The following is a 27,711-nucleotide window of genomic DNA, read 5'->3' on the forward strand; positions in this document are numbered from 1 at the left end:
AGGTGAGGGGAACCTCAACTCCCTCCAAGTCATTTTGTTATTCAAAGGGAGCAACAAACAGCAAGAGCCCCGAACATCTGTTGTGTCAGACGCGTTTACACAGACACTTAGGGATGTGGCAGGTCCAATGGTGTTTGCGTGGTGTTTCTAAAGACTGTATCAGCAAGGAGTGTTTTCAGTCTCGGGTGAATATTGTACACAGTACACTCATCGTCGACATCTGCCTGGTTCATGTGCAACCACTGAGATCTTCCAAAACAAGGCTGTTGCAAAGGGTATTTAAACTCAGAATGTCACTTGGGAATGAAATGTTCCCTTCTCCGACTGTCTTTCCTGGTGTGAGATGTACAAATTTTAAAGATTAGGAGTGAGTCAATTTAGATATTCCAAAGCACAGAAATAGAAAGAAAGCATTTTTCTGAATGTCATCTCTTTTTCTGAAATTATAGGGGAAAACTGCAATTTTCTTAAAGGAAGATAGAAGGATTTTGTGCACTGTCTTCACTGGGCTTACTCAGGTACATTATTGCGTGATTGGTAGTTCAATGTTGTGTGCCCTGGAGTTGGGTCAGGATCAAATTCTGCCTCCAGTGCTTCATGGGTAAATGGCCTTGAACATGATGTGAAACTCCTCGGGGCTCAGATTCTTCTTCTGTAAAACAGGGAGATCTATAATCCCAATCTCCTAGGATTGTTGTGAGGAGTAAATGTCTTACCTACAAAGAGTTAAAACCAGTGTCTGGTGCAGGAAGTAAATGCTCAATAAATTTTAGCTGCTGTTTTCCTATTATGCGGAAGTGAATGCACTAACGAAGGTATAAGTGTTTCTTTTTTTTCTTTTCAGAGACAGGTGGTTAACATTAGATGATTCTTTTTTGAATTTGTTAATAGATTTACAAAAATGTTTCTATGAAATCACCATTGAAATTATACAATTCAAAAATCAAAATAGAATAACTGTTCTCAGAACATTTCCATACTTCCCAAGACACTGGTTTTATACCATTGTTCATTTATTCAGAAAACGAAAATCCAATGTTAGCCTCATGTTTTGCAAAATCCATCTCTCTTTGTTTAACCATTTCACTGCCTTCCTGTATCTCGATAATGAAAGTCTTGGGGGAAAGCAATCAAATGTTAATCAGATAGGATTTGCTTCTTCTTAGAAAGCTGTGTGAGAGAGTAGTCTAGCTCAAGATTTTTTGTTTATGCTTAAGTTTTTATTGATGACCTCAATGAATAGCATTCGCTATAGCACTTAGGTCTCTGAGGTGCTTTTGTATTTTCAAGACACAAAGATGACAGGAGACTGGCAACTAAAGGGAAGCAGTGTCCGGAGTCATCGACTGAATTAGAACTCAGAAGTCGTACTATACATGCCAAGAATGCAATAAAACAATTTGGAATATTATAGTAGCTTATGAATGGAATACCAGAACCATATCTAGCAATTGCCCAGGAAGAAGGGGGCAGGAAAAATTGGCAAGACTCAACAGCTACCGATTACGTTGGAGGCTATTACCCTAAGCCTGAAAACTGGCTATGAAAAGAGGAGAAAAAGAGTTACAAAAATAGAAAGGGACACTTTTAAAAGCCACTGTTCAAATAATATCAGTATTACTGATGCATAAGAGGAAAACTAACAAAAATATTCATGAACAAGGAGAGCCTTATGTAAGTGGATTTCATGCCTTTTGAGAAGTCAGTAACTGGGCAGTTTTGGCTCCTTGGTAGGCCTGACTTTGTGGTTACCTCAGAGCCCGTTTCCAAGATTCCAGGCTTCTTATTTCTAAAACTCTGGAAACTACTCCAGCTTTCAAGTTCTAGTCTCTTCTTTGCCCTCGAAGTTCCTCTGTTCACTTTCTGGCCCCTGGTTTGGCCACTATTTTCCAGGAGAAAAGGTGATTGAAACAGGGCAGCCTGAGAGCAAGGAAAGACCAAGACAGAGTGTGTTTGGGGTCCTTCCTGCACCTCTGCATTTTGCAACAGAGTGAGTGGTATCATTTCTGTTCTCTTGGCTCCAGGCATGTACCTTCTAACTGTCCAGAGAAGAGGAGGCCCAGACAGTCACTGAGCAGCAGCAAACGTTAGGTTGTAAATCCAAGAAGCCATGATAGCGGAGAGCTGTGGGAATTGCTTAAATCATCGTTAATGATAATAACAATTGCAATAAAAATCACATTGAATTATAACTTTATAATTTGCAAAGTGCCTCAGCTAAAGAGCAAATCAAACTTTATGATGCCTGTAAAAGAACTACATCAGAACATACGTATTTCGTAAAACTTCTGAAATGGAGGGAAGTGGAGTATTGCTGATAATAAATCTAAAGGAAAACTCTAATTGCAAAGATTTTAGTAACTATGTCTCAGGTCCTTTTTGTTACCATGGTTGTTTTTTGTTAGCATGATTGCTTTAAGAAAGTAAAGGGCATTTTCAAGAGACTGTTGACAGCACTTGTGGAGGCAAACCAAAGGGGACAAATAAGGCTGTGTTAAGTAAGCAGTTGGCAAGCAGGACGCTGGGCCTCATAATTCAACTAAAAGACATCTGACTTTTTCTTTTTCCTAATAACTTGCTAAAAACAGGAAGGAGAGATGAATACAAGGAAAGAGAAATTGCGGTAGCTTCACACGTCAAAGAACAGTAACCACGGAGGAGCAATCAGAGGTTCCACCTAATAGATTTTTAAGTGTGCAGCCCAGTCCTGTGACTGTCGGCGGGCGGTGTACGGCAGACCTCCAGGTCACTCATCCTGCATGACTGACACTTTATGCCCATTGATTAGTAACTCGCCATCCCCTCCTCCTCCAGAACCTGGCGACCACATTCTACAATCTCCTTCTGTGAATTTAACTATTTTAGATTCCGCATATAAGTGGAATCACACGGTATTTGTCTTCCTGTGACTGGCTTATCTCAGCATAATGTCCTCAAAGTTGATTCATGTTGTCACATATTGCAGAATTCTTTTTTTAAGGCTGAATGATATTCCTGTGTGAGTGTGTGTGTGGGTGTGTATGTGTGTGCGCGCGCGCACATTTTCTTTATCCATTCAACCATCAGTGGACATTTAGGTTGTTTCCACATCTTAGCTATTGTGAATAATGCTAAAATGGACATGGGAGTGCTAATATCTCTTTGAGATCCCGATTTCAATTCTTTTAGGTAAATACCCTGAAGTGGGATTGCTGGATCACGTGGTAGTTCTAGTTTTAATTTTTTGAGGACTCTCCATACTGGTTTTCACAGCAGCTATGCCTTTTTGGGTTCCAGTTTATCTCCACATCTTTTCCATAGCTTGTTGTCTTTTGTTTTTTTTGGTTCTTTTGTTTTGTTTTGTTTTTTATAATTACTATCCTAAAAGGTGTGAAGTGATGTCTCAGTATGGTTTTCATTTGCATTTCCCTGATGATCAGTGATGTTGAGCATCTTTTCGTGTACCGCTTGGCCATCTGCAGGTCCTCTTTGGAGAAATGTCTGTCCACGTCTTTCGCCTATTTTTTAAATCCAGTTGTTAGTTTTTTGCTTGTTTATTAGTTTTGCTATTGAAATATAGGAGTTCCTTACATATTTTGGAAATTAACTCCTTGTCAAACACATGGTTTGCAGACGTTTTTCTCCTGTTCCATAGGTCAGTTTTTCATTCTGTTGGTTGTTTCCTTGACTGTGCAGAAGTGTTGGGACCTTTAGCTTGCAGCACACCCACAAGTCAACGCAAGGGGATTAAAGACTTAAACATAGGACCTGAAATGGTAAAACTCCTAGAAGAAAGATGGGGTAGAGCTTCATGACATTGGTCTTGGCAATGATTTCATGGATGTGACCCTGAAAGCACAGGCAGCAAAAGCAAAAGATGACATGCAGGACTCATCCAGCCTTGGTGTGACTTTTATTCCTACTGTCCCAGGGTCTTTTACTGCTGCTCTCTCTTGCTGCACATTAGTTTCTCTTCCCAAATTACACAGTTTTATCTTTACAGATGTAACAGTTTATTTAAAAGAAGCTGTATCTTTTTTTCTTTTTCTTCCCAAGAGGGTATTCGTCTTATTTGACAAGGGGTAGTATGTTCAGAGGTCTTCAGTATCTTAGACTCTGATCTATCTCCATTTTCACTGTGTCCTACGAAGTCTCCGCTTCCCACTGCCAGGCTTTTTCTTACCACACTCTGCTTAGCTCCCTCTGCTCAGCTGCGCTGGTCACCTTCAGGGCTCTCAAAAGCCAACTCGGTCCTGCCTCAGGAGCCTGTACTTGCCTTTCCCCAAACTGGAATGCTTTTCCTGTGGCTCATGTGCTCTCTGTCTCTCTCTCTGTCTCTCTCTCTGTCTCTCTCTCTGTCTCTCTCTGTCTCTCTCTGTCTCTCTCTCTCTCTCTCTCTCTCTCTCTCTCTCTCTCACACACACACACACACACAAACACACACACATACCCACACACACTTGTTAGTCAAGTATCTGCTCTAACGTCCCTCCTTCTGAAAGGCCTTCCTTTATCAGCACATATAAAATATCCTTTAACCCACCCCCACCCTCTCTCATCATTTGCCCTCCTTTTCTCTTTTTCTTTTAATTCCACTACTCATTACATGTCATGAGATCACATGTTAATTTGTCTGTATTTACACATAGGTTTTTACGACAAAGATTGTCACAAAATCCTGAACTACTAGCTCATGGGGATTATAGGTGAATGGCACATCCGGCACTCATGCGCTTGTGACATGTCAACCTAATTCCCAGAGCTGGTATACATTAGGTGCCTAATAAATATTGTTGAAAGAATGAATGTTTCCTACTTATTCCATTCCTTTCTTCCACTGTATTATGTAGACTTCTATAAAATACCTGTAAACAAAGGTCTTGGCCCTTTAGGCAGAGTGGATGTCAGGACAATGTGATTTGTTCAAACACTACACATGGGGAATGAGCTCACTAGACTGTACCCACTGCCAAAAACGTTTATTGGCCTTTGCCACGTACTTAGCAATACCCAACTGATGCTGCATTTTGCGAGCACTAAAAAGTAATAGCTGGAAGAAGTACACTGCATATAGTCTAATACATTCAAGGTTGGGGAATCTGTATCTACAGGAATAAGTCCTTCACACATTGGCATCCATATTTTTAAAATACTGGGTTTGTATACCTGTTTTATAAATAACAAAACTATATGCACAGTTGTCTATTGTTCACGTGTTATTTTCACCATGACTCTTAGAAATGGCAGGTATTTTTAACAGGGCTGGCCATCGCTACTCTCCTTTCTAGGATTTTGCTAATTTTATTACATTTTGCACTAACCCTTTCTTAGCGAGATATTATAGAAATAATAAGAATTGCTAATGTTTTGGGGCACTTTCTATGTGCCAGGCATTGTCCAAGCTCTTTTCATGCATTTCCTCGTTTAATCCTCTCTACTCTATTAGAAAGGTAAAATTGTATTATTCACATCTTAGAAATGAGAAAACAGACTTAAAGAGACCACACAGTTACTCGGGGTTTAAACCTTCGTCTGCCACTTTTCTAATCCTCTGCTCCAATAGGTTTGTAGGCCACCTCCTCTATTTCCTGGCCACCTGGCAATCAAAACTCCTGGTACCTGGTGTCACATAGAAATCATGAGTAGAGATGTAGCAGGTCTTCTGATGACCCAGAACCCCGCAGATACACACCCCTCATGTTATATTTCTAAACTGACAAAAGAACACCAGCTTCCAAACTAACTTGGAAAATGAATCATTAGCTGCTACAGAAATTTCTGAAACTGGCTGTCTTGGGACACAGGTGAGGTTAATCATTCAGCTTCTGGGTCCCTTGGAGAAAAGATGGGAGACCAGAACGCGGCTCCCCAGACTAGAGGCCCAGGAGGAAGGCCAGGCCAAAGCAAATAGGGATTTAGTCCAGGGAAGAGCTCCTCCTCAAATGAGGATGTTAACACCTTCTTATTACCCTGTGCTTTCAGCTTTGATCTGGAGGGAAGAAGTTGGTTCCATATCCAGACTAGATGCATTTTATGACCTGAGGTATATTCATTCAGGCAACTTGAGTGTTAACATTTTCCCACAGCGATTTTAAAGCTAATTAATGTATCAAGCACTTGCCAGTTTTCCCATTCTTGTTTATAACTACCTCAACTCTTCAGTTTCTAAAATGATTTTGGTTTTGAAGTTACTTTCATTTCTTATGGTCTATTAGAGCTTTCCTCAATTTTTTTCGTGTTTGAAATTGTACAGGAATACGCTGCTTCTAGATTTAGTCATTTAAATTGTCAAAAAGTATGTTGCCAGGATTATATGCTGAAGAAGTAACCCCAACAGTTTTGCTGTATTAATGGGGTTATTAACCCTTTCCTGACTTCAAAAATGCATCTTAACCCATCAGGTTAGCTGAGGTACTAATTTTTTAAAGTGATTTAAGCCCTTTTTCAAGCTATTTTTTCCCAGTTTTTCAGAAGATGAATTCAGACACATGGGCTTGTACAAGGTGAAAATATTAAATAAAATGAATGATACATTCGAACAATGTTCTTTAGATGTTTTTCCTTAAGAAGTATGCATTCCCACGTAGTATTACATGCACACATCACAGTAAAATAAACAGGGTGTTTGGCAGATGGTATTCAGTATGTTACCTGTGCCTAAGTTGACACATCCTCCCTAACCTAAAGAACCAAAGAGCAAACACATATATAGTATAGTTCTTCTAGTGGACCCAACAGTTCAAGCTACAATGTTTGATTGCCTATTTAAGGTACATATTTTCTAATGTAGATTTTTATTCTTATCCTCAAGGACTTAGGAACCAGCATTTCAATTTGCATGTATTTGTATGTTCAATTACTGAACTATTAAGTAACAATGGAAAACTCAGCTACATGAGTTTGCAGATTTTTTAAGGACTCAGGTCAAAAAAACAGCTGATAAGGAACAGTAACCCTTATGAAGTATCTGTTATGTGAAGGTTCTTGACATCTGTTCCATTATTTTATCTTGGTAACATTTTTATGTAAGGTATGCATGATCCACAGTTTAGAGATGCGGAAATATGTGCAGATAAGAAACTTGCTCAAGGAAACACAGATGGTCATTGAGTCAGAATTTGACTCTGTGCTTTAACTTCCTCTAAAATCATCTTTCTGTTACACTTCATATTCAATCATCAAATAGAAAATTAAATAAAGATTTGATAGCTATTTAATATGATCAATGCAAGCAGCCAAATAAAATAATTAAGAATCTAAAGTAGCTATTTGGCTTTGACTGTTTGGCTTATTTGACTGTCTTACAGCTACAAGTTAAACAGATAATTGTAAAGTCGCTAAATTACTTTGGGTTATGTGGACATAAGCCCGATGCTGTTTTATTCTGATTCTAATTATAGTTAATTTTATATTCATTATAGTTCCTTGTCTAATTGGAGTCCTAGAGGATAGGGAACGATCCATTTTGTGGATGCCGCTGTGTATGTTCAGTAATCCTTAGAGCAGGACGAGTGTGTCTCCCTTTAAACATACTCTGTCCAGAAACGTCAGGCTTACAAAGAGCTATACTAGGAAATACAATTTGCTTATAAAATGACTGTTCTCTCTTAAAGGGATTCACCACATAATTTGTTTAATTAGTAAAATCTTCTAGCATATTAAAACATTATTTTAATATACGCATATTAATTACACTTCTTTTGTGGAAATATATATGTTATTTCAAATCTTCTGAAACTTTGGGAGGAAATGTAATGCTATGTTGCCTCCATTCCTTTTCTAACTTCTGAAGAAGTATTTTGACTGGGAATTCGATAAAATTTATTCTATATGTATTATACATGTAGATGTTTAAAATGTAATTGTGTGCAGTTTGGAGGAAATGTTCTTTCAGTGGAATGAAGATTGACCTACTCAAGAATATTAAAATGTACAGGGGTTCACACTTTTGTGATAACATTTTATCATTTTGAAAACTAACTCTTAATAAACCCCCACATTACATTTCAGTAAAGTGGTTTCATTTTCTTTAACAACCATTAATAGCTATTAGAGGTAAAAAAAAAAAAAATATGTAAGGCTTTTTATAGATCATTAAAGTACACTTAAGTAATTTAAAATTGACAATTAAATCAGCATGGCAATGCATTATCATAAGTTTGATAGATCTGCCTTTATGTAAAGTACTGAGAAGAAAGGGCTCCTTTGTAAGACGCCCCACTACAGACTATTCTTGCGTTTTAATTGACCACAAAGAGCGCATTGTCTCCATATATGCAGTTGGTAATCATCTTTTACAAGCTTCCTTTTGTAAGGATTTCGATGCTGTGCGTTGGAGTTTGGTTCATGGTAGAAACAGGGTCCTTGGTGACATTTGGAATGACCAGCAACCACTTTTAAACCTTTCTCCTAGCCATTGTCATAATATATCAAAGAAAGAGTTAGAGCTTTCTACTTTGAAAGCCGATTCCTCACTTTCTCTTTTCCTCTCCTTTTCCTCCATCTTTCTAAAGATGATGAATGTGTACTAAGGAGGCTGCATCTCAATGTTGTCATGACGATGACCACACTGATTGGGGGTGGGGGTCCATTCCTGGGCAACCAATGGGCATTGACCTTATCCTGTCAGCCTTGTAAGGAGTATGCAGGCTGTGTTTGTTGTCAAGTTTGGACTCTTTCCCCAACCCCTAGGAAATTTGTGGACTTACCATCTAGAAATTCTAGTTAAAATAGTTTCTCTGTTGAGATCAAACTACAGAAACATAACTCCATTTGAGAGAGAATGCTAATCATTCATATAGTTTTGTGTGTTTTTTTTCCCTTTCTGGTGGAACTTTTAAAAACTTCATAGATAATTAATTTTCACTTTTCTTCATTTCCTTACACCATACACTAACAATGGAACTATCCATTTAGTGTAAACCTTAAAAAAAAAAACATAGAGTATGTTCTATGTATATTTCAAATTATGAAAACAAAGAATTAAAAATATTAATTCCCATATAATTTGCTGCACTCTAGGATAGGCAAAAGTAGCTTTTCTCCCTCTAATATCTGATATCTAATATCTAAGGAAGATATTTTATAATATGGACATAGTTAAGTTTTACGTGAGTCTGATTACTTTTGTAAAGATTTATCTACTTTATTACATCTTCCTGCTACTATTTAGTTCATAGGTTTTTATGGATTTTCATGTGAGCTAAATGCATCACATTAAAGGTGAAAGGAGGATGGGTGGTTTTTAAGTAGTTTTTAAAATATTAAAATTAGTTAGATATTGATACCCAGTTAATAGAAATTAAAATTTTAATTTAATCAGGAAGGAGAAAGGAGTTGCGCATAATCAGACTGAGTATCTTTATACTGTAATATAGTTCCATGAACACAACAGCTACTCAGTGACTAAAAAAATAATAATAATAAATTGAATTAATGAATTTAAGGGTTCAAAGCACACTTGCAACTTAATGGGTAATTCAACAGATCTTCCCATGCCTATATCACAGCAGCATGGTTAGACTTTCTGGGAGGAATGTATGAAATGAATGCTAGCAGTCACATCACATGGCCATGTATTCCTATTGCTACGTATAATGGGTAATATGAGTACATAAGGGGGGGGGCACTGCACTCAGCGAAGGCCCCCTGCCCTGAGGACTTTCAGTGGTAGTAGGAAGGCATAAATCCAAAGAGTAACTGATGAAAACATTAACAGAACACTGTAGAAGTGTATAAATTGTTTATTTTATGTGAAGAAGCTAAAAGTCACTGAGAGATTTTCTGAAGGTCAGCCATGGAGAGACTTCTTGGCAGAGGGGATCTTTAATTTTCAAATTCTGCCATCTCAATTTGATCCTACTACTTGAAACATGTTTCAAGGTACTAATGAAAGAAATTAAGATTGGCAAGGCTGTAGAGACTCTTGACGGCAAAAATCAGACAGCAAAATGCCTGATAGCTTCAAAATATCTGCTCAGTCATTAGTGAAAATGTTATAAACGATCTTCAGAGATATTTTTTTTTCCTGCATTTCTGGTAAAGTACTAAAACCTCACTAATTCAAAACAGTCTTTACTCAAATTGGAGATTTCCCAAATGTAAACTATTTTTGTAAATATTATAGTAAACTAAGGCAAACATATACTACTTAGTTGAATGAAGTACATTAAATGAAAACAAATATGTCAGAACAGGGCTCTATCAAATGTGTTCCCTAAACTTTAAAAATCAAGTTACATCATTTACTTTTTAACATTTTACTCAAAAAGAATTACATATTCTTTGGGATTTCGAGTTAAGATGGTGTTTTAACTTGTGGCCTTTCACATTATTCAGAGATAGAGTACATGAAAAGAATCATTCTCCATAACAATTTACAGTTTGTGCCAAGAATAAAAAGATGTTTTTGTTGAGGAAAATATGTTAATATAATACAGCACCTCAGGAGGCCTATAAGAAAAAAAATGATGTCAAAAGATACTCAATAATAAGCCCTTATATTCCTAGGAGAAGGTAAAAAAGACTCTTAGACAACCAGCGATACAAAGGAACTTTTAACACTTAATAAAAGGCAGCTATCTTAAACCAACCTTTGGATGACAGATGAGCAAAGGTACAAGTTATCATTCATTAAATTATGTTGTGGAAGCTCTGATCATAGCAATAAGACATGAATTGAAATAACAGACATGCTAGTTAGAAACAAAGATAAAAAATTTTATCATTTACACATGATATGATATAAAGAAGGAAAAAACCAAGATAATTAACTAAAAATCTCTAAGGATTTAAGGAGAGTGTAATAAAAAATGTTTCATATCAATAAGTTTACTTTAAATCAGTAGTAACAGATGTGGAAACCATTTGAAGAAAACATTAAGTCCTCCCAGAGAGAGGAAGAAATTAAGATTTTAGTAAACTTAGAGTTAGGCTGGGTTTCCAGATGGAAAGAGCGAGTACTATAACGATGTTAAACTTTCCCAAATAAATTTAAGGATTCAATTCAAATACCCATCAAAATCTCAGTAGACATTTTTTTTTTTTTTAATGGACAAGGTTATTCTAAACTTCCACTTGAATTACCCTTTGCAAAGAGAAAGTAATAATAATTAGGGTAACTTGCCATACTGGATGCTACCAAATTTTCCTACTTAAACAATGAGACACCAATATAAGAAATGACAGAGAAATTCAGCAGCTCAGAATCTGATATACCAACACACACAACACTCCCCCCAAACCACAGGGAAGAATGGATCATGTAATAAACGGATACTGGTAAAACTGCCTATTTGTGAAAGAGGGGCATCTCAGATTGGAGTTGCCTCTCCAAAATAATCCTAAATGAACCAAATAGTAAAAATAAAAACCAACCAAATACAAAAGTAAAGATTAATCTAGTTTCTGGGTAGGCAAGACCCTTCATGTAAAAAGTAAAATGATAAGGGAAAGAATAGAAATAATTATATAAAATTTTTCAAATTCAGTACCAGAAATATTTGTAAAAATTATAAGTAAATGATGATCTTGGGAAAATTTATAAATTTATAAATCTTGGTGTGTTTTTTGTCAAAGAATTAAACTACAGAAGTATATATAGAATGGCTACAACTCAGTTCAAAAATCTTCAGAGTATGGCTAAGGCATGTAATCTGACCAGTCATAAAAGAAGATAAATGACAGTAAACATTGGGGGAAAATATTCCTCTTCATTAGGAAGAAATGCAAATAAAACAGTGAGGTTACATGTTTCACTCCTCACATTTGAACATTTAAAATTAAGGAGGAGTCAGTGTGTTTGTGAGAATGGCAGCCATGCACTCTTGTCCTGTGGATGAGTATCAGCCATTGCCAGTGCAATAAATCTTAACAATATTTAAGATTTAACATCATTCTCTTCTCAGCAGAAAATCAGAAATGCCCACAACATTCATATTTAAGAGTTTTCATCTCAACGTTCCATATAAAAGTAAAAATCTAGAAATACTGCTAATATCTCATCTTAGGGAAGTGATTAAATAAATTATAGGACCAGTAAATCAGTAAAATGAAATAACGTAATCCTTGGAAAACGTTTTTTCAAATATCATTACTTATGGGAGAAAAATGGCTCATGTTTTAAAAGAAGGACTAAAAACTAGATGATCAGTACAACCCAATTTTATATAAAAAGGTGAAGTATCTGCATTGAAAATGATTAAAAGGAAATGTACCAAAAGTTAAACAATGTTTTTTTCTAGTCAGATTTAGGTGGTGATCATTTTTCTTTATACTTATCTATATTTCCAAGCAATATTGTGAACATGAATAGCTTTCATAATCATTAAAGACAACAAATGTTATTTTTAAAGGAATCACAATCTATGTCCAAATTATCACTAAATCTAAGTTAATGGTATCTAAATTAGGAACATTTTAATTTTAATAGTAAAGCTTTAATAGTATAATACACACTTAGTGGAAATTCAGTATAGTATTATATTGGTAAATTTTATTTGTAGCATGATGCTAAATAATGGCTAAAATAAACAATTATTTTCAAGAGGTATTTGGATACAAAATTGTTATAAAACACGTTTCACCCAAAGCAGCCTGGAAGTAGGATTCAGTAAATTGCTCACAAACATCCCAATTGACAAATGTTTCTCCATATGTCAACATGGGTTGGGTATCATTTGGGGCAGTTTGTGTTTCCAGTGGCTTTTACAACCCTGATGGCTTTGCAGATGTTCTGCCACCGAGCCTTCATTTAAACATTCCTGGGAAATGCTTTTTTCAACTATAGAAATAGAAATGAACAGGTGTTTACAGCATCATCTTGAGCTGTGTGTGTGTGTGTGGGTGGGTGGGTGGGTGGGTATGGGTGTGTGTGTGGTTTGTTCAATGTAAGAAAAATATTTGAGAAGTTCACCTGCAGACACTAATGAATTTGGCATCCTTCAAGCTGTGTCTCGTAAGGAGCAATTCTAGTGACAAGCCCATGACACAAGCTCTAAAGGAATGTGACAACTGTCTCACTGGGAGGACTACTGCTGTGGAGACCTGCTTTCATCTTCCAAGTGTGTTTGCCCAGGCTGCACAGACCTTCGGTGACCAGGCTGGGAGCTTCAGATATGCTGTCACACCAGCCTTTCAACAACAACAAAAACCAAAAACCAATCAATGGGTCAGAGCTACCATAAACTGACCACACCAGATTAGATGATTACACAAAGCCAAGGTCACCTGAGGGAAGAGGAGGAAAGTTTTACTTCCCGGAAATTTTGTTTTCTTGTTGTTTTTCTACTGGAGGAGGTTTAGGCTGCTCATCTTTTGTCAGTTTCCATAATGTTGCCCGTAGCCACAGACAGACACTACAGCTGTCATTGCCAGCTGCCCCCAAAGACTCATGAGAGTTTAGAGTACAAAAAGATGCCCTTCGAATATTACTGGAGTCACAAGGAACCTCCATGGCCTTTTGACCATCTGATCATCTGAGAATAAAAGGCAGTAAGTAACTTTTTATCGCGTGACTGTGCATGGATCACATTCTGGTTACACTCGCTTCCAGATTCGCTTCCTTCATTTCCATTTAATGTACCTCTGTCAGTTTTTTCTTCCAAACACCCCTTGTGCGCTCTCCCTGTGTAGTTCTTTGATCAACGGATCATTTGTTTATTCTAGAATGCAGCAAACATTTATTGAGCACCTGCTATGTACCAGGCCTCTTAGCAGGCACTGGAGAAATGGAAATTGTCATCATGGTCCCTAGTCTCAAGGAGCCAGCCCTCTAATTGGAGCACAGAAAGGGAAGGTAATTTAGTCCGTTGCTGCAATAAGCCTGCATGTGAATGATTCCACAGTACAGAGGCTTGTAACAATGCACACTTATTCTTACACTCGTGAGTCTGCAGGTCAACTGTAATTTGGCGGGTCTAGGTTGGGAGGCTGTCTTTCAGGCTGTTAGTCAGCTGTGCTTGCCTCCAGACTGTGGATTGGGCTCAGATCTACTCCATGTGTATTTGTTCTGAGGCCCAGGTGGAAGGGGCAGAAGATTCTCTGGGGCATTCTTTTCTCATGCCAGGTAGGGCACAGAGCGTGAAAACCCAAATTAAATCCACACAAGCACATTTAATATAATGCCGGCAACTTTTTAACATCTGAAGCAAGGCACATAGTCAAACACAATGTCAGTGAAGTGGGGAAATATATTCCACCCACTACAAGGTCACATGATAGAGGGAGGGCGTGAAGAACTGGCAAGATAATCTAATCTACCACACAAATTGTGACAATGAAGTATGATAAATGGAATAAAAGAAGTATATTTAAGGTTTTGAGAAAGTACAGAGACATATCTCAGAGGAGGGATATATCGGTCAGGGTTTAATCAGAGAAGCAGAGCCGGTAGGATAGATAGATGGATGCTAGATGGATGGATAGATAGATAGAAAATAGATGATAGATAGATGATAGAAAGAAGGTAGATGATAGAAGACAGATGATAACTAATGGATAGAAAACTGATAGATAGATAGATAGATAGATAGATAGATAGATAGATAGATAGATAGATAGATAGACAGACAGATGATATATGACAGATAGACAGTTGTTACAGGAATCTGACTTTGCACAGCTGTGGCAATATGTTAGGATGTCTCTGTAAAGGTTTCCTTCTCTGCATCCAATGCTGGAAGTGGACATCTGCCAGCCAAATAATCAAGCAAAGAAGATAGATGTAAAGTGAGGGAGATCGAGGGCAGACTAGAACCCAAAAACACAAATTGGAACCCCTCAAGGATGAACTGAAACACATTTTGTTGCCTCTACCTTGGGGACCTTGGTGACAGAGGTAAATATGCACACATAGCCCAGAAATCAGAGACGGTCAGGGAGGATGAGCGGTAGGCAGAGCAGCTGCAGGCCCAGGGCAATAGCAACAATGAGTGAGAGCTACAAAATGGCAGTTGTTCCCCTTCTGTCCTTCACCTCTGCCAGGACTCTCCCTTGTGGCTTACCTTCACCAGAAACATGAAAGGGAGGGAGGGAGAAACCAGAAATTAATGGAAGAGAATTCTGGGAAATGTAGGTCAGCCCAGCCAAATTGACACATTACAGAGCTCTCACAAGGGAAATCCGATTCTACTACTGAAAAGAATAAATCAGGAAGTTTTCAGGGAAGGTGATATTTGAACTGAATCTTTAAGGATGAACAGAAGTAACCAAGAAGGAGGAATATCAATTTAGGCAGGCACAAGTCATGGGAAAGGTAAGGCTCATGAATATGGAAGCTCCTGGAGTGGAACCCCAACAACCAAAGCTACCAGGAACACACCCCAAGTCAAAGTTGGGTTTATTTAACTTGCTGCAGCAAAGTAGCATGCACACCAGGGGTATGATGGGGTGCCTTAGAACAAGGAAGTGGGGAAGGGTGTGATATAGAAATATAGGGCTTGTGAGCATGCTAGGAAGTTTTTACGGAAGCAGACATCAGTTCTCGATTGGGTGTTTTTAGGTAGCATTGTATTGTTATGGACTGAATTGAGCTTCCCCCACCAGAAATTCATATTCTGAAGTCCTGACCCCCAGTATCTCACAATGTGACTGTATTTGAAGATAGGGACTTTAAGGAGGTAATTAAGGTCAGTAAGGCCCTAAGGGTTGGATCCAGTAGGACTGGTGACCTTAGAAGAAGAGGAAGAGATACCAGGGTGATAAGTGCACAGAGGAAATTCCATGTGGGGACACAGAGAGAAGGCAGCCATCTGCAAGCCAAGGACAGAGGCCTCAGGAAAAACCACACCCACCTGATGACATCTTGATCTTGGACTTCTAGTTTCTAGAACTGTGAGAAAACAGATTTCTATTGTTTAAGCCCCCCAATTTGCAGTAATTTTGTTAGAGCAGCCAGAGCATCTTGGGAGTTTTTATCTAGAGATTAGGAAGATTAAAGCAGAGCTAGAGTCGTCATTGGGAAATCAGCAGTTGGAAGTAGGGGATATTTCATTATTTTTGCAGTTGCAATGTCTTTGTCTTTCTCTTGTTCTCCCACGATGTCAAAGTCTGAATATTTTTTATATTCTGTAGTTGTTTATGTTTGGTTGGAAATGTCATGGCCTACCTATCAGCTACTAGCTATGTTTCTCACTTTCTCATTGGCGTACTTGGAGAGGATTCTCATTTACTGATGCAGAAATTGCACTGAATCCCAATCGCTTATTATGTTGAATCCAGATTCCTTTGCTCAGCTTACAAGATTCACAGTCTGGCCTCACTCTTCCTAGTTTTGTTTATTTTCCCATATTTGTCAATACTTGTGCTATTCTATTCAGACTTCCCTTTCACTGTCTCCCACGTAAATTATCCTCAGGCTGGTCTCCCTTGCTTGGAGTGTCCTCATATTTTCCCTCCATGGCCTCTCCAAATGCCAGCATACTCCCAGATTCCATCAAGTTTTATTCCTCCGTGAAAGACTCTTAGATTACTTCAGCCAACTCTTATCATCTCTCCTTCCTTGGAACTCCTATGGCTCATAAAATATCCAGCAGTAGACACTGTATTATTATCCTTTGCTTCGTATGGGTAAGTCCTGTATTTCTAATAGGATCAGAGGAAGTGTGATCAACAAATACAGTGAATGTTTAAATTAAAAAATTATTACAGTAAAAGACACATTGCCATTATTCCTCCTCAAAATACTCCCCCTCACTTCGAACACACTCATCCCATCATTCTTGCCACTTTCTGAAGCAGTTCTGGAAGTCCTCTTTCATGAGTGTCTTTAGTTGTGCTGTCGTGGCTGCCTCGATATCCTGAATCATTTTGACTTTGGGGAAGAGCCAGAAGTCACATGGTGCCAGATCCAGTGAATAAGGTGGATGAGGACACACCGTAATGTTTGTATGTGACAGAAATTGCCATATACCAGAAGCGATGTGTGACACAGAACATTGTCATGATGGAGGATGATTTATGGCACACTTTAAAACACACCTTCTCTCAACCATAGCTCATACCCAACTGACTGCACCAAACAAGTTGAAATTTGCCACACATTAAGTTTGACATGCCGCTTCCTGTATTGAAGATCGCTGCCTTTTCATTGGATGGCACTCAGCAGGAGCATTCACTTGTTTTGTGATCACAATGGAAAGGCTCCATTCTGTCAATTAAAAACATCACAGTGTGTCCTCATCCACCTTCTTCACCAGATCTGGCATCGTGCAACTTCTGGCTCTTCCCCAAAGTCAAAATGACCATGAAAGGAAAATTTTTTGAATCAATTCAGGACATGGAGGCAGCCACAACAGTGGAACTAAAGACACTCATGAAACAGGACTCACAGAACTGCTTCAGAAAGTGACAAGAACAATGGGATAAAGTGTGTTTGAAGCGAGGCAGAGTATTTTGAGGGAGATTAATGGCATTGTGTCTTTAGCTGTATTTTTTTTTTAATTTAAGCATTCACTTAAATTAAATGTACGCGAAATGTATGACGTATGATATGTTTTGATCATACATCATACATTTCGTGAGGGCAGGGTCCATGACCAGTACCTATTTTGAATTCAATGTTAGATAAGTAATATTGTAGTCCCTCCAAAAAGAAAGAAAGAAAAAGGTGTGGTTGATATGTTTAATCACTTTTTTTTTTTAACTGACATCTTTGTATCTCCTTTGCTACTGATGGCTTCTACTTATTCATGTATTCAGCCAGCCATCCAGAAAGTAGTTTCAAGCACCATTTTAGTCCTCAGCACTTGTTGTTTAAACCTAGTCCTGCAGAATATACAGAAATAAATCTGACGTGGCGGGGGGCGGATCACCAGGAGAGCTATCCAGGAGTAGGAAACAGCATGAACAAAAGTGCAGAGGCAGGAGAAATCAGGTATGTGAGGACATGAAGAAGGTTCACAGAGCAAAGTGAGTAGTGTGCCAGGTGAGAAAACCCATGAAAAGAGAATGGCGATGTCAGTAGGTCTTAGAAACCATTCCATGTGGTTTGGACTTCGTCTTCAGGGCGGGGGAAAGCTCTGATGGGTTCTGAGCAGGAGACAGCTATGACCGCATTTCGGTGTCAGGGATGTAACTCTGTGGAAATGTGTAGCATGGGTCAGAGCCAACGAAACTGGAGATAGAGAGACTCCTAGGAACCATGAGAGTCTGAATCAGGATAGTGTAGGTGGCGAAAAGTAGGTGGGTTCTAGGGAAAGTATTGTTCAACTGACTCTCATTATCTCCCAAGAAATTTTTACTCACAAGCATTCTAGTTCCTATATATTTATGTTCATCAAATCACACTTTGGTTATGGAATTACAAACAGACAGAGGTTTTGATGATTTAGGTACTGATTGCACAGGTATGTTCCCACTGTGAACATACTTATGGGTACTTCTGTCTAAGCATATAATTTCTCTAAAGAGTATAAAACAGTTGACCCAGGAAGTGTTGTCAAAGTCTGCGTTTATAGTTCCTGATAACTTCTGGAATCCTTATCAGGTAAAATCCACAGATGCCTTTAAAATTGACTTCTGCTGTTGCCCTGTTGAACTGTTGGATACAACCAGCCTATTGGAAGCATAAGAGCTATAAGCTCGGTGCAAGGATGGAGGCCTGCGTCCTCTTCAAACTAAGCTGCCCTCTAGTTCCAGTTCCCAACTGATTCCTGGAACTTTCTGAACCCTCCTGCCTTTTATTTGTACTGCCCTACTTCTTCATTTAGCATCTAAACAAATAATTCATGAGATCATACATAGCAAGGTAGCTCGGAATTTGATGTGCGTGTTTTCTCTCTCCAGCTAAGTTGAAGCCCTTTAGTGATGTGTTTGGTCTCTTTTCACTAGAGCATCTTTCTTTGCCTTTTCAATTTTTGATTTGCCCTGGGGTTCTGGTCTTGGTTTATTTCTCATTTTGTGCTATCAGTACTCTTCTGGCTGGTCTCATCCATGCCATAGTTCTAGCTGCCACCTCTACTCAGAAGACCTGCCTGTGGCATGTCAACCTCAGTGTATCCCCTGTGGAATCAGTTATCTCCCCATCTACCCTATTTTGCCCCTCCCTTCTTTTTTTTTTTTTATTCTTTTGGGGGCGTTTCCATCTCAGTTAGCAGTGTCATCATTTTTCAAACTATCCATGTTAAAAATATAAGAATTATTTTTAACTCTTCTGTTTTATCCATCTGCCTATTCAGTTGTTTATATAATGATTCTACCATTAAAATAACTTTTTTTACCCACTTGCCTCTCTCCAGAATTTAATGCCTAGACAATATGGAATAATGAAGAGGGTTAAGCCCGACTCTCATCCCTGCCACTTACTGAATTGTCAGTTTGGGACTTTCTTCATTGCCCAGGCCCCCGACGTCCTCACTTGTACAATGAGGGCAATAATATAGATTGGCTGGATTGCTCTGATAATGGAGTGATTTAATCTTATATGAAGTGTCTCGAACAAGGCTAACAAGTGGGCTTCGAATAGAGGTGATCTCGCAGGCCGCATAGTCTGTGACCTGTACCGTAACCTCCCCACTGCCTCCCTGACTCCACACTTTTCCTTATTCTAAGTTCATGCTCTATACTGACACCAAAGTTACCTTTCTCAAACTGCTTTAGAATCTCTCATGGCTCAGTGTGTTCACTGTGGAATGCCATGTCCTTCCTCCCATGGCTGCACGCTACTTCGTGCCTCATCTCCATCACCCCTGTGGCCTCTAGGAACTTTCCTTTGAAGATCATGATTTAGTCATGTTCTTAGAACATTTTCTATCTACACCATAACAATATGTATGTACACACAGACAGACAGACAGACACACACACACACACACACACACACACACACATACACACATACAAGGTTCTGACAATTAACTTTGTGAAGTCATCCTAGAAAAAGTGCTACACACCTCATTGCTGAATATCACTATGGTCACCTTCGAGGTACCCCCCTTGGGAAGCTATGCACTGATGCCAGGGCCTAGTCCACCCTTCAAAGCAATTTTGGAACTCTTTCTGGAATGGCCATCAGAGCTGTCATCATATTACCCTTAAGGTCCTGAATGTCATCAAAATGTCTTCTTTTCAATATTTTCTTTGTTTGTGGGTAAAGAAAGAAGCCATTGGGGGCCAGATCAGGTGAGTAGGGAGAGTGTTCCAATACAGTTATTTGTTTACTGGCTAAAAACTCCCTCACAGACAATGCCGTGTAAGCTGGTGCATTGTCGTGATGTAAGAGCCATAAGTTGTTGGGAAAAAATTCAGGTCATCTAACTTTTTCACGCAGCCTTTTCAGCACTTCCAAATAATAAACTTGGTTAACTGTTTGTCCAGTTAGTACAAATTCATAATGGATAATCCCTCTGATATCAAAAAAAGGTTACATTGTTGTAACAAGTTTGCAAACTTAATTGTCAGACCTTGCGCACGTATGTATACACAGACACACATATACATATATACACATATATACATATATACATATAGGAATAGAGAAGTCAAAGTGATGTTTAATGTCTATCCCTGCAATGTAAAACAGAATCAAATTAATGGACTTTTACAGGTGAGGATACATCTCATTAGGAACTGACTTAAGGGAATGAGTGTGGCGTTTAATAATGTTTACTGTTTTGCTTTGTGGTTTTTTTGGGTTTTTTTGGTTTTTTTTGTTTGTTTGTTTTAATTTACTGGGATGACAATTGTTAGTGAAATTACATAGATTTCAGATGTACAATTCTGTATTACATCATCTATAAATCCCATTGTGTGTTCACCACCCAGAGTCAGTTCTCCTTCCATCACCATATATTTGATCCTCCTTACCCTCATCTCCCACCCCTCAACCCCCTTACCCTCTGGTAACCACTAAACTATTGTCTGTGTCTATGAGTTTTTGTTTCTCATTTATTTCTCTTGTTCTTTTGCTGTTTTTGGTTTATATACCACATATCAATGAAATCATATGGTTCTCTGCTTTTTCTGTCTGACTTATTTCGCTTAGCATCATACTCTCAAGATCCATCCATGTTGTCACAAATGTTCCTATATCCTCTTTTCTTACCACCGAATAGTATTCCATTGTGTATATATACCAAAACTTCTTTATCCATTCATCTATTGAAGGACATTTTGGTTGTTTCCATGTCTTGGCCACCATAAACAAAGCTGCAATGAACATTGGAGCACACGTGTCTTTATGTATAAATGTTTTCAGATTTTTCGAGTAGATACCCAGGAGAGGGGTTGCTGGGTCATATGGTAATTCTACTCGTAATTTTTTGAGGAACCTCCACACTGCCTTCCATAATGGCTGTACCAGTCTGCAACCCACCAACAATGTATGAGGGTTCCTTTTTCTCCACAGCCTCTCCAACACTAGTTACTATTTGTCTTGTTGGTGATAGCCATTCTGACTGGGGTGAGGTGATAACTCATTGTGGTTTTCATTTGCATTTCTCTGATGATTAGTGATGTTGAGCATTTTTTCATATGTCTATTTGCCATTTGTATGTCCTCTTTGGAGAAATGTTTCTGCAGGTCGTCTGTCCATTTTTCAATTGGGTTGTTTGTTTTTTTGTTGTTGAGTTGCATGAGTTCCTTGTATATTTTTAATATTAGCCCCTTATCGGAGGCACTATCGGAGGCACTAATCGGAGGCAAAAATCATCTCCCATTCAGTTGGTTGCCTCTTTATTTTGTTGATGGTTTCTTTTGCTGTGCAGAAGCTTTTAAGTTTCATATAGTCCCATTTGTTTATTTTAGCTTTTACTTCCATTGCCTTTGGAGTCAAGTTCATAAAATGCTCTTTAAACCCAAGGTCCATAAGTTTGGTACCTATGTTTTCTTCTATACAGTTTATTGTGTCAGGTATTATGCTTAAGTTTTTGATCCATTTTGAAGTAATTTTGGTACATGGTGACAGATAGCAGTCCAGTTTCATTTTTTAGCACGTGGCTATCCAATTCTCCCTGCACCATATATTGAAGAGGCTGTCTTTCCTCCATTGTATGTTTTTAGCTTCTTTGTCAAAAATTTTCTGTCCATATTTATGTGGTTTTATTTCTGGGTTCTCAATTCTATTCCATTGGTCTATGTGTCTGTTTTTCTGCCAATACCATGCTGTTTTGATTATTGTAGCCCTGTAGTACAAGCTAAAGTCAGGGAGTGTGAAAACTCCATTATGGTTCTTTTTTCTTATGATTGCTTTGGCTATTCGGGGTCTATTGTGGTTCCAAACAAATCTGATGATTTTTTGTTCTATTTCTTTAAAAAATGCCATTGAGATTTTGATGGGGATTGCATTAAATCTGTATATTGTTTTGGGTAATATGGCCATTTTAACTATGTTGATTCTTCCAATCCATGAGCACGGAATGTCTTTCCATTTCTTTGTGTCTTCTTCAATTTCTTTCAAAAATGTCTTATAGTTTTCAGCATATAGGTCCTTCACATCCTTGGTTAAGTTTATTCCTAGGTATTTTATTCTTTTTGCTGCAATTGCAAAAGGAATTGTTTTTTGTATTTCTTTTTCTGAGATTTCATTGTTAGTGTATAGGAATGCAATGGACTTTTGTACGTTGATTTTGTAGCTGGCAAATTTACTGTATTCGTTGATTGTTTCTAATAGCTTTTTGGTGGAGTCTTTAGGGTTTTCTATATATAGCATCATGTCATCTGCAAAGAGTGATAATTTAACTTCTTCATTCTGAATTTGGATGCCTTTTATTTATTTCTCTTGCCTGATTGCTCTGGCAAGGACTTCCAACACTATGTTGAAAAGCAGAGGTGATAGGGGACAGTGCTGTCGTGTTCCTGAACATAGAGCAAAGGGCTTCAGTTTTTCACCATTAATTATGAGATTAGCTGAGGCCTTGTCATATATGGCCTTTATTATGTTAAGGTGCTTTCCTTTTACACCTATTTTATTAAGTGTTTTAACCATAAATGGATGTTGAATCTTGTCAAATGCCTTTTCTGCATCAATTGATATAATCATATGATTTTTGTCCTTTATTTTGTTTATGTGATGTATCACGTTGATGGATTTGCGGATGTTGAACCATTCTTGTGCCCCTGGGATGAACCCCACTTGGTCGTGATGAATAATCTTTTCAACGCATTGTTGTATTCAATTTGCTAGAATTTTGTTTAGGATTTTTGTATCTGTATTCATCAGAGATATTGGTCTGTAGTTTTCTTTTTTTGTGTTGTCCTTACCAGGTTTTGGTATCAGGGTAATGTTGGCCTCATAAAATGAGTTAGGGAGTACTGTCTCTTCTTCAATTTTTTGGAAGAGTTTGAGCAGGATTGGTATTAGATCCTCTTTGAAGGTTTGGTAGAATTCACTAGTGAAGCCATCTGGTCCCGGACATTTGATTTGGGGAAGGTTTTGGATGACTGATTCAATTTCGTTACTGGTGATCGGTCTGTTTAGATTTTCCAGTTCTTCATGGTTCAGCCTTGGCAGGCTATATGTTTCTAAGAACTTGTCCATTTCTTCTAGGTTATTGAATTTGGTGGCATATAGTCCTTCATAGTATTCTTGGATGATCCTTTGTATTTCTGTGGTGTCCGTGATAACTTCCCCTTTTTCGTTTCTGATTTTGTTAATTAGTGTCTTCTCTCTTTTTTCTTAGTGAGTCTAGCCAAGGGTTTGTCAATTTTGTTAATCTTTTCAAAGAACCAGCTCTTTGTCACATTAATTTTTTTCTATTGTCTTTTTGTTCTCTATTTCATTTAGTTCTGCTCTGATTTTTGTTATTTCCTTTCTTCTGCTGACCTTGGGTTTCACTTGTTCTTCTTTTTCTAGTTCTTTAAGGTGTAACATGAGGTTATTTATTTGGGAGTTTTCTTGTTTCTTGAGATAGGCCTGTAATGATATAAATTTCCCTCTTAAAACTGCTTTCGCTGCATCCCAAAAAATTTGGTAGGATGTATTTTCATTGTCATTTGTTTCTATGTATCTTTTGATCTCTCCTCTAATTTCTTCTTTGACCCAGTCATTCTTTAAAAGTATGTTGTTTAATCTCCATGTATTTGTGTTTTTTCCTGCTTTATTTTTGCAGTTGATGTCCAGTTTCAAAGCCTTGTGATCAGAGAATATTCTTGGTATGATTTCGATCTTCTTAATTTGCTGAGGCTGATTTTATGTCCCAATATATGGTCTATCCTTGAGAATGTTCCATGTACACTAGAAAAGAATGTATAGTCTGATGTTTTAGGATGAAGTGCTCTATAAATGTCAATTATGTCCATTTCATCTAATGTGTCCTTTAGGGCTGCTATTTCATTATTTATTTTCTGTTTGGATGACCGCTCCATAGCTGTCAATGATGTATTTAAGTCCCCTAGTATAATTGTGTTTTGGTCAATTTCTCCCTTTAGTTCTGTTAGTAGTTGCTTGGTATATTTTGGTGCTCCCTGATTGGGGGCATAAATATTGATGACTGTTATGTCTTCTTGTTGTATAGTCCCCTTCACCATTATGAAATGTCCATCTTTGTCTCTTGTTATCTTTTTACCCTGAAGTCTGATTCATCTGATATCATTATGGCTACACCTGATTTTCTCTTGGTACCATTTGCTTGGAGTGTCAATTTCCAAACTTTCATTTTGAGTCTATGCTTGTCCTTGTAAATGACATGTGTCTCTTGGAGACAGCATATGGTTGGGTTTAGTTTTTTGATCCAATCTGCTACTCTGTGCCTTTTTATTGGTGAGTTCAGTCCATTTACCTTTAGGGTGATTATTGATATGTGAAGATTTCCTGTCATTCTATCTTTAGTTTTCTGGTAAGGCTGTGTCTCCATTGTTTCTTTGCCTTTTTGTTGTTGTCTATTATTTTTGTGTGGTGGTAGTCTATGATGTTTCCCTCTGTTTCTTCTTTTATTACAGTATATATTTCAGTTCTGGATTTTTTTTGAGTGGTTACCCTTAAGTTTATGTAAAAGAAAGTTTGATATTTAGAGTATTCCATTTTCTTCAGCACGCTTACTTTCTCCATTCCCATATTTCGGTTCAGGCCTTCACTCTCCCCCTTTTTATGTTTTGGTTGCCACAAATTGTCCCTGTTGATGGTGGTCAAATAGCCTCCTTTAGTATTTCTTGTAGTGCAGGTCATGTATTAGAAAATTCCCTCAGCTTCTGTATGTCTGGAAAGGTCTTTATTCCTCCTTGATAGCTAAAGGATATCTTTGCTGGGTATATTATTCTTGGCTCATAATTTCTCTTTTTCAATAGTTTGAATATTTGTTTCCACTCCCTCCTGGCTTTTAGAATTTCTGCTGAAAAATCTGATGATAATCTAATGGGCTTTCCTTTGTAGGTTACCGTCTTCTTTTCCCTGGTTGCCTAGAGGATTCTTTGTCATTGATTTTAGACAGCTTCAGTACAATGTGCCTTGGAGAAGGCCTGTTGGGATTGAGGTAATTACATGTTCTATTTGCTTCTTGGATTCGAGGATCCAGTTCTGTCCACAAGTTTGGGAAGTTCTCATCAACAATTTGTTTGAATATATTCTCTGTTCCCTTCTCTCTTTCTTCTCCTTCTGGTATGCCCATTATTCTTATATTGCTCTTTCTGATGGAGTCAGAAAGTTCTTGTAGAGTTCTTTCATTTCTTTTAAGCCTCAAGTCTCTTTCTTCTTCCATCTGTGTAATTTCCAGGTTTCTATCTTCAATGTCATTGATTCTTTCTTCCATTTGGTCAACTCTACTACCTAAGCTGGCTATTTCATTCTTTATTTCTTCTATTGAGTTCTTAATCTCCAGAAATTCTATTTGGTTCTTTTTTAAAATTTCAGTGTCTTTCATAAAATGCTCATGTTGTTCTTTGATTGTGTTTCTGAATTCATTAAACTGCCTTTCTGTGTTTTCTTGCATCTAGTTGAGTTTTTTCAGAACTGCAACCTTGAATTCTCTGTCATTTTAGTCACATATTTCCATATCTTGAAGTTCCTTTTCTGGAGACTTTTCACTGTCTTTCTGAGCTGTCTTGTTGCCTTGGTTATTCATGGCGGTTACTGGTTTACTATTTCTCTTCCTAGATATCTACAGGAGTGGCTTCTGGAACAGGTTGATAGGAAGAGGTCTTTGTTTTGTTTTCCAGTACTTGTTGGTAGAATGTTTTATTTTTTCTCCAACTGCAGCTTATTTTTCTTCTCCCACATGGTAGTGCTATGTTTTCTCTGCACTATTCCAGCTTCTCACACAATGGGGGGATTCCCTGGGAGATGGGCTTCTCCTCTGTTAATAGTTCGTCTAGGTCACAGGGTGCAGTGTCCCAGTGGGTATGCGGAAAGCTTTTGATGTTCCAAAGCTCGTCCAGCTCCAGATTCAGAGTCCGTATGTTTCAGCAATTCTTTTTACTCCTGCAGGGATCCGCCCAGATAGGTGGTGCCAGGGGCGGGGTGAGTTGTGAGAGGTGGCCCAGAGCAATGGCGGCGACCACCACCACAGTCGGTCCTGCTTCCACAGCTCCCTCCCCTTTGCCGGAACTAGTTGGGCTGTGAATTTGTGTCTGCGGTCCACTGTTCTCAGAACTGCAAATATTCTGTTCTTTTGATCTGACACTGCTACTGTTCCGCTTCTAGCACCGGGCAAGTGGGGGCGGGGCGAGCTCTGGGAGGGTAGAGAGGGGGCAGCTATCTCAGTGCCTAAGGCTTCTGTTCTATGCTCGGCAGTGAGGGCTTAAACCACCGTTTTGAGCCTTCTTCCCTCAGTCTTTTCTCCGAGGTCTCTGCTGTGAGCTATTGGTTCAGCCGTGTTATATGCTGCCCCCTCAGCCCTGTGGGTCATAAGCAGAGCCCTACAGTCTGAGTTCTTCCCTCTCCTGCAGCCGCGGTAGTTCCGGGAAGCAGCGAGCTCGGAGCACTGAGCTAGGTCTGTGTCCTGCGCCCGCGGGGCTCCGTCTCCACACTTCTCCCTTTCCTCCTCCTCCCCTGCTTGCGCGATTCTCCCACCTGTAGGTGATTTTGGTAGTGGGCCTCTTCGTCTTGCCTGTCTGCTGTGCAGGGAGTCCTTTGTGGAGTTTCTGTTGTTCGATTCGTTGTAAATTCCAGGGGAGCTTTAAAGACGGCTCGCCTCATACCTCCATGTTGATCCGGATCCTTGCTTTGTTTTTAATAGCAGGCAGGGGATGGAACTAGTAAGAGGATAACTTGCTGTAGACCTCTAGGGACCCCAGTGAGGTGAGAGGGGAGTAAGCAGCACTTCCTTGGGAGAAAGGAACGATCTAACTAAGTTTTGGAGCTATGGCACCGTAAACTGAAAAGGTCAGCACATAGGAGAGATCTGTTCCTGAAAATGAATGAAGCAAAAATTAGACTGACTTCTCATTCTTGTTCCTTGCTCATAAGGACACTGGCATTTTCCAAGAGATCACGAAAATCTCCCTCCGACTTGTATTGCCCCTAATTCTAAAAGTTTTGTCTATTCATTTCATTTTCAATGCCCAGTCCTACCTGCCTGCCCTTTATCAACTCCAAACTTTGGCACTATGGAAAGTAATGAGGAAACTGTACGCACTTATCACTTTATTTTCTATGCACCCATATGGGTGCCTTAAAGTTCAAAAAACATTAAAACAACAAACATATCATTCCTCCTCAACAAATCTGTAAAGTCCTCAAAGACAAAACCTTTCTAATCTCTCTGTCCCTTAGCCATCCTAGACTCATGACTGCTCACAGTTGAGCATGACAAGTTTTTCGTAAATTGTGTTATATAGCTGTAAGCCACTGAGATTGGGTCACTT

At 38.5% G+C, this 27,711-nt stretch overlaps 1 protein-coding gene across 6 annotated transcripts in view; it reads left to right on the forward strand.

Annotated features, from left to right (window-relative positions):
- The window catches only part of CELF2 (CUGBP Elav-like family member 2), a 790,463-nt gene that overhangs the window by 446,263 nt on the left and 316,489 nt on the right, over positions 1 to 27,711 (forward strand). The window contains exon 1 of one of the 6 annotated variants that reach the window (XM_074325005.2): positions 495 to 518. The exons of the other annotated variants lie outside the window; for them this stretch is intronic. The gene's annotated coding sequence lies outside the window, so the exon portion shown is untranslated. Of the gene's footprint in view, positions 1 to 494; positions 519 to 27,711 lie in introns of those variants that run through there. 6 annotated transcript variants of the gene reach the window in all.

The sequence above is a fragment of the Rhinolophus sinicus genome, chromosome 1 (genome assembly GCF_057876585.1).
Source record: "Rhinolophus sinicus isolate RSI-liver-muscle chromosome 1, RSI-T2T, whole genome shotgun sequence".
Lineage (NCBI taxonomy): Eukaryota > Metazoa > Chordata > Mammalia > Chiroptera > Rhinolophidae > Rhinolophus > Rhinolophus sinicus.